At 44.4% G+C, this 9045-nt stretch overlaps 1 protein-coding gene across 5 annotated transcripts in view, besides 1 other annotated feature; it reads right to left on the bottom strand.

The window, feature by feature from the left end:
• Dop2R (Dopamine 2-like receptor) overlaps positions 1 to 8321 on the bottom strand; it is a 58027-nt gene extending 49706 nt beyond the window's left edge. For all 5 annotated transcript variants that reach the window (NM_001298548.1, NM_001014757.3, NM_001031909.2 and 2 more), the window contains exon 1: positions 7670 to 8321. The gene's annotated coding sequence lies outside the window, so the exon portion shown is untranslated. The remainder of the gene's footprint in view (positions 1 to 7669) is intronic.
• Positions 6340 to 6390: a mobile genetic element.
• Positions 8322 to 9045: the final 724 nt, after the last annotated feature.

Here is a 9045-nt window from a genome sequence, read left to right on the forward strand (position 1 = left end):
TGCCACTTCCTTCAAAGAGGCCCAGTTTCCTAGCATACTATATATGTACATATATAGATGTACATAAGGTAAATATATATACATACATATATATATCGTGACTGCTGGCGACAAAGAACCGGCTGCTCTTCCAAACCGACGAACATAATCCCATTAGGAACACCTCGTCGCGATTTGGACGGAAATTCCGCTGGCAACAGTTAGTCGTTATGTTCATGTTAATGCCCCCATTCACAACCGATATCGAGCTGCCAGAATATGGTCGAATAATTATCACAAGATTCCACCATTCAGTGCGCCAAGAATTTGGCACTTTATTGTTTAATGGGGGGAACTGAAGGTATAGATAAGCATCATAGCTTGAATATATGTTATAGTCATATATATTGATAAATTAGTAAAACCTATAAGAACCCTATGTTCATGTCCCAGAATGTATCTATTCAATTAGGCAATTCAAGATAGACTCTAGTTAACTGCTGTTGACTGCTTAGTATGACCTTTAGTTATAGTTCCTACTCGACTTCGACTTTATTCCTTTCATGTTAAAAGCAAAGCCATACCCATTGTTACTTATATTTGTTGTGCAAAAGGCCACTTGACTCCACTTCCTTATTTTGCACTTTGTTTATTCTTTGGCTTCGCTCGCTTCGATTTCTCGCCGATTTAACGCTCAATTGTTTACTGTAAGCCTCGTTTGAAATTTGCGCCGTGAAGTTTGTATACTTTGCTCCGCATTGCACTGCTCTCGAAACAAAAAACAGAAAACAAAAAAAAAAAAGGAATAGCAACCGGAAAGCGTGATCCAAAAAAAGTCCGCAGAATTGCATTTAAACAAATTTGATTGCTCGTTTGTCAGTGTTTTTTTTTTTTTTGTTTTGTCGGTTTTTATTTCGTTGCGCTATACCCAACCAAGTCCAAACAAGTTGGCAAGTTTTAAACATTTTTTTGCAACCGACTTTGTTTTTGTTGCTCTTCATGTTGGGCATTGTTTGGCAGCTTTATGAAAATTTTAAGTACATCAAATTTTTATGATTTTCAACAAGTGTGTCTGTGTGTGTGTGTGTGTGCTGAAAAAGCGAGGCCAGTGGTTTGGGTGGCTAGAATTGCGGATTTGATTGCGATTGTCTGCCGCGCACACACACACACACCCAAGCAGCACCACCACCCACACAGCCGCACAGCCACACACCCGCACTTACATACACAAACAAGCGGCTTCGCTCTTTATTGCTGCCGTTAATCCGCAAGAATTTGTAACATTTTCCAATTTGGTAATCGTCTGAATGTTTCAAAATGAGCAAGAATAATGAATAATACGAGTGGGGCTTATGCAGAATTGTTATTTAAATTTCGTGCCCGAGCAGAGGAGTGTTTTTCGCAATTCTAATTGATTATGTGCCCACTCGGCGTTTGCCTGCCCAATTGCAAAGATCTGTGTAGCGCTTTTAGCTGCAGTTCATGTGCGAATATCTCCAGCTTTCAGTTCTGCAGTCTTCTCGAAAAATCCTGGCTCTGCAGCTTGTGCGTTTGTGCTTTTCAGGACTACATATCACTGGTCCTGGCCAGGACGAAAATCGGAGAGTGGAGTGCAGCCCATGCAGCCCGTCAACGGGCCCTCGTGTGTGCGGTCTCGAAGGACTCGAAGGGTTGCAGGATGTGGAGCTGGCCGGGATGACTTGTCAGCTGGCGCTCAAACATTGTGACATTGATTTTCATTCGACAGACTTCGAGCTCTCGTTCTCAGACGGGCCCACAATTTCGGGCATATCGACCTGCCCCGCATCACGAACTATCGAATTTCCCGGAGCGAGTTACTGCGACCAGATGCTACCTAATTGGAACTTTCACATTGCTCCTTTTGCGAAGGAATGCGGCAGGACGTCGCTTTCTAGCTTTCTGGCTATCTCACATCCGTGTTCTTGCCATGGTGGCCTTGCCGACCTTGAGCAGTTGGTTGGACACCAGGAGATGTGGGCAAAGTCTAGCAGTTGAATGAAGAAAAGCCAGCAAAGACAATGCGATTTTTTTATTTTTTTTCTGGCTCTTGATCCCTTTCTGGCCATCCCTGTATTATTTTGAGCTTTAAGAAACTTGAGTACAAAATAGTTTTGTTCCTCGATTAAATGAATTGGGAAATCCTTCAGTGCTGCCAAATCTCTGTGGTCTTAGTGAAAAACTACAGAAATGTGAGTCTGAATCTTGGCCGAAATCAACATTGAAATCATATTTCTAAAATGTTGGAGAAATCTTTTTCAGCAATTGGGATGGGATAAAATAAAGCCTAACTTTACCGCGGTACCTTTGGATCTACATTAGTAGTTAGAATTGTGGCTAATATCAATATCTATTGCAACATTTGGGAAGTATTGATAACAAATTTGGATTAATACCAAAAACTAATATGCAACTATATTATGAGAGTGAATACTTTCGTTTGGTGGGTTCTTGGCTGCACCTGTTGATCGCCTGCAGGTCCTGCGGGCTTGGCCTTGGGCAACAGGTGACTCCAGTCGGAAGAGCAGCTGAAGGACCATCGATATGCCCGGGGGATATGACAGCGGAGGAAAGTTTTTCAATTTGAATTCAATTTAAAGTTGTCACTCCGGTCCCCCAGCCGATTGCCATCGCCGTTTTTCCCTTACTTCGCAAGTGCTGAGCTTTCATATTTATTTGACTCCGTTGAAATGCAAATAAATGCAAACATTTACTCAGCGAAGGCAAGTGGCTGACTGCTTGAGGAGTGTGTGTGTGTGTGTGTGCGTGAGTCGCATAGCCACACCCACAACCACACACATAACGATAATTATGCAAATGTAATGGCATAATGTCGGCATGATTCCTTTTAGCGAGTGTCTCCTGTCTCCCGCTGCGCTCCGCGCTGATTTCAAAAAGGCACAGAAATGATGGACGCCTTGGGGTTTTCAGATACCTTCTCTTGTCGCGCTGAAAAGGACGGAAACGGAAGTGAAGGCATGGGCCCCGCAGACTGAAGGCAATATTATATACGAGGGCATTTGATAAAACATATACTTATTTCACTCATCTACCGCAAAGTATGCTTTAGTTCAGCGAATGTAATTCGAGCTAATGAGAATCTGTACAGAGAGAACAGAGCTCGGTTCGTCTGGTTAAGAGCTTAACTCTCTTGGGATTTCTTAGGAACTTTGCTATAGGGCAAGTTCTTTCATTCCTTGTTATTTTTGTTTGCTAAAAATGCTTTATAGAAGGCGTAGCGACAATCGGAGAATTAATGTCGCAGTTGTCTCGCTGTTCTCGGGCAGCTTGCAGTGAAGTTCGAAGAAGTGACGAAGAAGCATTTTTCAGGCTTTCCGACTTTTTCTCGGAGCAAAGCAACTCCATTCGATGTCTTGGCAGACCAACAAACTGCATAATGCCTGGAAATGAGCTACGGACAAGCCAAACCAGATCCGGGCGACACTTATGTAAAGCGGTCGGAAAAACTCTCTCAAAAATGGAGGAACCTTTTAAGCGGAGCAAACTGGGTTATCCACTAAAGTGCAGCCATCTGGATCGCCGGCAAATGTTCGTGGAACGTATGTCAGTGCGTTTGAGTGTCTGTCTGTCTGTCTGTATGTCCGTGCGTAAAGAAAGTAAAGTGCAGAAAAGTGTTTGTGCATCCTCTGTCACGTCGTTTTTAGATGTATTTTAAAAGATTTAGCTGCACATCCCCTAGGGGTCCCGAATAGTGGACACACTCAGGGGTTCGTCCATGGACGTCGTCTCCCCATGGCGAGGGGGCAGCCAACCGAGTGACAAACCCAAAGGCAGGCGCGGATGGGGGTGGATGGTGGGTGGTGGGTGGTGGATGTTGGCGGGAGGTGGGTGTAGCGTGGTGGTTGGTGTTATCCTGCAACCGCAGATAAACTGCTGGCAACGGAACGAGCTAGGTGGGGAAGTGTGAAAGTGAAGCAAATGTGAAACAATTCCGCTAATTGCAAAAAATGTGATGCCAACATGGGTTGGGTGTGGTCCGGGCGAACCGGGCAACGGTGGGCGGAAGTGGGCGAAAGTGGGCGGAAGTGGGTGGCTGTGGGTGACCGCATGCTGTAGCGTGGTCATTAAAAGGCGTTGCATTGCACACAAAAGTATGCAGCAGCACTCTCGGTCGAGCAAAGAAGCTTGCTACAAAGCCGAGCTGGTTAAACTTCAACACAATTTCACAGTTTTCTTGCCGCTGATTTCAGTGCTTTAATAAATTTAATTAGGTGTTGTCCGACCGGATTTGTTTTCCTTTCCACAGCGAGAGGATGTCGGGTCACTCGAAGTCCGCCATCGAGTGTTGCACTTTACGCACGATTTTAATTAAATGCCGCGCGTATGCTTCGCTTTTATTACTTGGTTGTGCTCACCACCGGATGGTTGGATGGATGGATGGATAGATATAGGAGATAGGGGACCACGAGGGTCGGAGGAAGTCACTGGAAGTGATGCTATATCTATTGGTTCCTCTGCTCCTGCGGACCAAATGACCAGCTGACCAACGAGTGGGCGTGGCAGCAGAAAATCGAAGCGAGTTGTCGCTGACAGTTTGATTGAGTTTGTGTTCTATCAGCTTTCTTCTTCAGCTGCAGTGGACAAAAATCAATTAAGCATTTCCAGTTATGTACATGTCTGGCATTCAAAGTTTATCATCCATTATTTGAATAGCATGCTTAACTGGCTAAAAAAGGACTTACATCCTCGTGTTAAAATGCTGCCTTGAAATCAATAGAGAAAACTAAATCTAATGTCTATCTACCATTCTTGAATTAACATGGAATAGGAAAGTTAATAAGATCAAAGATTTTCATTAATGCATAAAATATAAAAATATATCTTGATTTATTTTCATTGATTTATATTCCTTATATATTTTTTTTTTCCTAAAATAAAAATATACGTCGGCAACGCAGAGTTTTAAGTCTTCAATAATCATTGTTTTAAAATCCGGATAAATAGCTATTGAGAGTCATATAATACTAAAGTTTTAAATAATAAAACGTTTGTGCTTGTGAAAAGCACCGACTATAGTGACCAAGTCCACTGTCTATTTCTCCCGCTGTGCGTTCTCGCTTTTCCTCCCACTTCGACCAAATCTGCGCTAAGGGGGATGGAAATGCGGTGGAAAACTCGCACTTCCGTCGGCGGAGGAGCAGGGAGCTCAAGTGGAGCCGCAGGACGCTGGATGCAGGACACGCTGCCAGACGAAAAGGACCGACTGCTGGTTTATTAAGCAGGAGTCGGGTGACAATTCCAGATACTTTATGCAGCGCAAAAAGCCAAGCTGCGATGCGGGGCGCAAAATAAAGGCAAATGAAGTTAGTGCCAGTGAGCACTAGAAATGGGAGCCACTGTGCATTGGCCTGTCCTGTGCGCCGACTAACAAGGATAATTGCAAAAGGAAGTAACAATAAACCCAATGATATCGATGCCCAGTTGCACACATAGGGGAAAACTGAGGAAAATGGGGGAAAAACGGGCAAAATGGGGGCGTGCTGCTGCTGCGGAAAACAAAGGGAAAGCGAGCAGGGCCAGAAAGGACGCGATGGAGGAAATGGAAGCCGTGTCCTGTGGAACGATTGCGCCAGCGAGCAATCAGCGTAAAGTGCGCGCCGCTTTGTAACTGAAACGATAAAAGGGAAAAAGAAGGTGGTAGCAGGAAAGGCGAACAAAACCGAACAGAACAGAACAGAACTGAACTGAACTGAACAGAAAGATGGGTTACTGCAAAAAAAAAAAAAAAAGGACCTCGGTCGGGACGGAAAACAGGAAGGACAGCTGGGAGGCTGCAAGGAGCGGAAGGAGCAGAGGGCAGCTGGCAAACAGCAGAGGGAAAAAAGAATAAAATATCGTTTATTGAGGGCACTCCAACGGCGAATGTGATTGTTGTCCACCCATCACCCAGTGAACTCCACCCACCGCAGGCTAGCACCCCTGGTATTTTCCACTCCCCCATACCCCAGCGTTTCCCGGGCATCCCAGGCGGAGATCAAAGCCCAAGACGACGAACCTCACTTGGCTTCACTTGCCCACCGGTGTCCAAAGTCCAAAGTCCGGTGAACGGAGCGCGGAGCATTTCATTCCACGAGTGAAGAGGGGCGAACGAGAAATTGGGACTGGGAACTGCAACTTTGATTGAATTTTATGGGCATTCCAGCACAAGATCATAAATATTCGCTTTTATGCGTCCATTTTGCGCTCTCATTGTTCATTTGCCAATAATAATATTGTAATAACAGGCGAACAGCCACTGAAGTTTTTCATCACATTGATAATTAATAAACGCTTTTGCGACTTAGGCTGTCATTAATATGTTACCATTTTAATAGAAAAACGAGAGAGAATGCGTGAATTTCTCGACTGTCAGATACCCTTAACTCGACTAGTTTTTCTTCATTCTATTGGCATTCTTTTTGTGTGTGTGGCAATTGAATCAAGCAAAAGGACGGACAGACAAACGGTTAAGGCCAGATGAACTCGTCTAGTGAGTCTGGTCAAGAATATATATCCTTTATATAAACAGCATGTTACATACTTTTCAACAAGTCTAGAATACCATTTTTCATCACGACAAACGCGTAAGCCTAGCTCAGTATTAAATGCGCACATTCAATTTTAAATTGTTTCACATTAATTCATTCTTCAGAAAAATGGCGTCTTTTTTAATTAATGAATATGCGCAGAAAGTGCAAAATGTAATTTATTTGATATCCTAAATTATCATTAAATTCTGCATTAAAACTTTTCAAACAAACGGAAAGAATGGAAATCAAAAATCTAATTTTTGTAACTACCGCAATTGACAAAGTAACCGATACAAACAAGCATATTCCGAATGAAAATGAAATAAAATAAAATCCATACTCTGGGCGTGACCGAGTGCAGCGTAATTTATTTTTCAGCCACGGGTTATGACAACAGTGCGTATGCGTACTTTTAATACCAATCGCTTATACGCAGCGTGGGACAAATCAACAGGATGCCAAACTAGGTGAGGAGCCCCGTGGGCACTTGGCAATGGGAAGGGTATAGGGAGCGGAAGAGGGAGGCTGTTGCGTTTCCATCCACGACCGTATGCCAGAGCCATTTGTTGTGTTGTTGTTGCCTTGTCCTAAATGCTTTCCCCCAAACCCGAACTCTGCGTCACCACCGCCCACTTAGACAAGGACATCCCGTATCGCTGTGTCCTTGTGCCAACGCTTTCATGCACATTTATCGTGATTAGCTATTAATTGATAATAATTAACTTAAGCACAAGCCACAGATGCCAGATGAGTGAGTATGCGTGGCTGTAATGTGAGTGCGTGCGAGTGTGTGTGTGTACGGTATGGATTTCCTCTGGCCTCTCGGATCTGAAATCTGAAATCTGAATTTGACGTTCCTCCTGTTGATTTGCGATCCAAAGCCAGACACTCTGAGTGCTCGCATTTGTCGGATGTATAGCCGACATTCGCTGGCAGTTGACTGAACCCGAATCTAAATCTAAATCCAAATGTAAGTCCGTGGAGAGGAGCTCATCAAAGAAACTAATGCTCGCATTTCACATTTATTCCCGCTCCCATTTCAATATGACTGTACATTTGCCCGGAATTCCGTTTGATTGGCCACAAAAGTATGCTAGGAATCACCAACTCTTTGTAATTTCAACTCGAAAACTCATACTTACTTTGCTCACTTTGGTATTTTACTTAAATTCAGTCGAACTAAGCTCGGTTTCAGGTCCTTGTTGCCTTTCGATTCGCTTTCCTCGCTTTTATTCTTTTGGCTTTAACCAAATGTTTTGTACACATATGCACTAAGTGATTTTTGTTTTTACTTTTTTGTTTAGAACGTTAAAAAAATGTTTAAAAAAAACCAAAAAAAAAATGCTTTATTGCCGACGGATACTGGATACTACAAATTGAAATATAACTACTATCGGGTGATTCTTAGATGGTAAATTTCGTACAACCTTAGTTGTGCAGCTTGTTGATTGAGTTGGTTAAAGTTCATGAGGGATGGCAACTAAGGACGAAGCGCGAACACAAAAACACTGATTTGCAACACAAAGTCTTGGCCTGAAATGATTCCAATCTCTGATTCACACACTGTTGTTCGACTATTCATTCAGTTGGGTTCAGTTCAGTTCAGTTTAGCTTCGAATCCTTTGCGTTCACATTCACGTTCAGCTACAGATACAGATTCACTTTCACTTTTACTTTCACTTTGCGGTCAGAGTCTGGGATGATACGATGCGACTGAAGTGCTGATTGGAGTGGAACTGAGTTGAGTTGATGGCTTTAGCTGCTGCGAGATCCGTGCGGCACGTGCGAACACGTTCAGATTTCATAACCAACTGTCGAGTCAGCTGCCGCCGTCGCTGCCGCCGAAGGACCTAACTGGGCCGAAGCGCTCCGAATAGGATTCCAATGGCCGAAGTGCGAAGTCCGAATCACGAAGTGCGCAGCCGAGGCCCCAACGAGCTCTGTGCCGGATCCTTGGGCGTTCAAAGGGCTTTGGCTTTCGAAGTTGACTCTTCGGAGACACCAACCGTTGGCGAGGCGGTCCCGTCAGACTTTTGGGCGCCCATTTTGGGTGCCAGTGCCAGTGCCCAGCATCCGAAAAACGACTCTCTTAAGCGCTCTCTTATCCGCAGGAGCAGCCAAGACAGCCAAGACATCCAAAGCAGCTGGTGGCGGGTGGCTGGTGGCCGAAGTTAAGTTCCTGCGTTGAGCATGGGGGCCACCCTTGTTGCTCAAGTGTTGCACATTATGAAGCCGAAGCCAGGCATAAAACTTTCACCATTAGCCGCGTTAATGTCAAGCGCGCGCCAAATTCGTCAGCTGGCCATTGGTGCAGGGACATTTACCAGGGGGGCTTAGTGAAAGTTTTATCGGCACTTTCGGCCACATCGGCATGTAAGTGGTTGGTTGGTGCGAGATGAAGGCAACGGCAGCGCCTTATCCTCGAATGATCTTACAGATCTGTGTGGAAGGTTTTGAATGGGATCAATATGTAGTGGCCAGTGCGCAACACATGCTGTTTTCAAGGAGATGCACTCTG

The sequence above is a fragment of the Drosophila melanogaster genome, chromosome X (assembly GCF_000001215.4).
Source record: "Drosophila melanogaster chromosome X".
NCBI lineage: Eukaryota > Metazoa > Arthropoda > Insecta > Diptera > Drosophilidae > Drosophila > Drosophila melanogaster.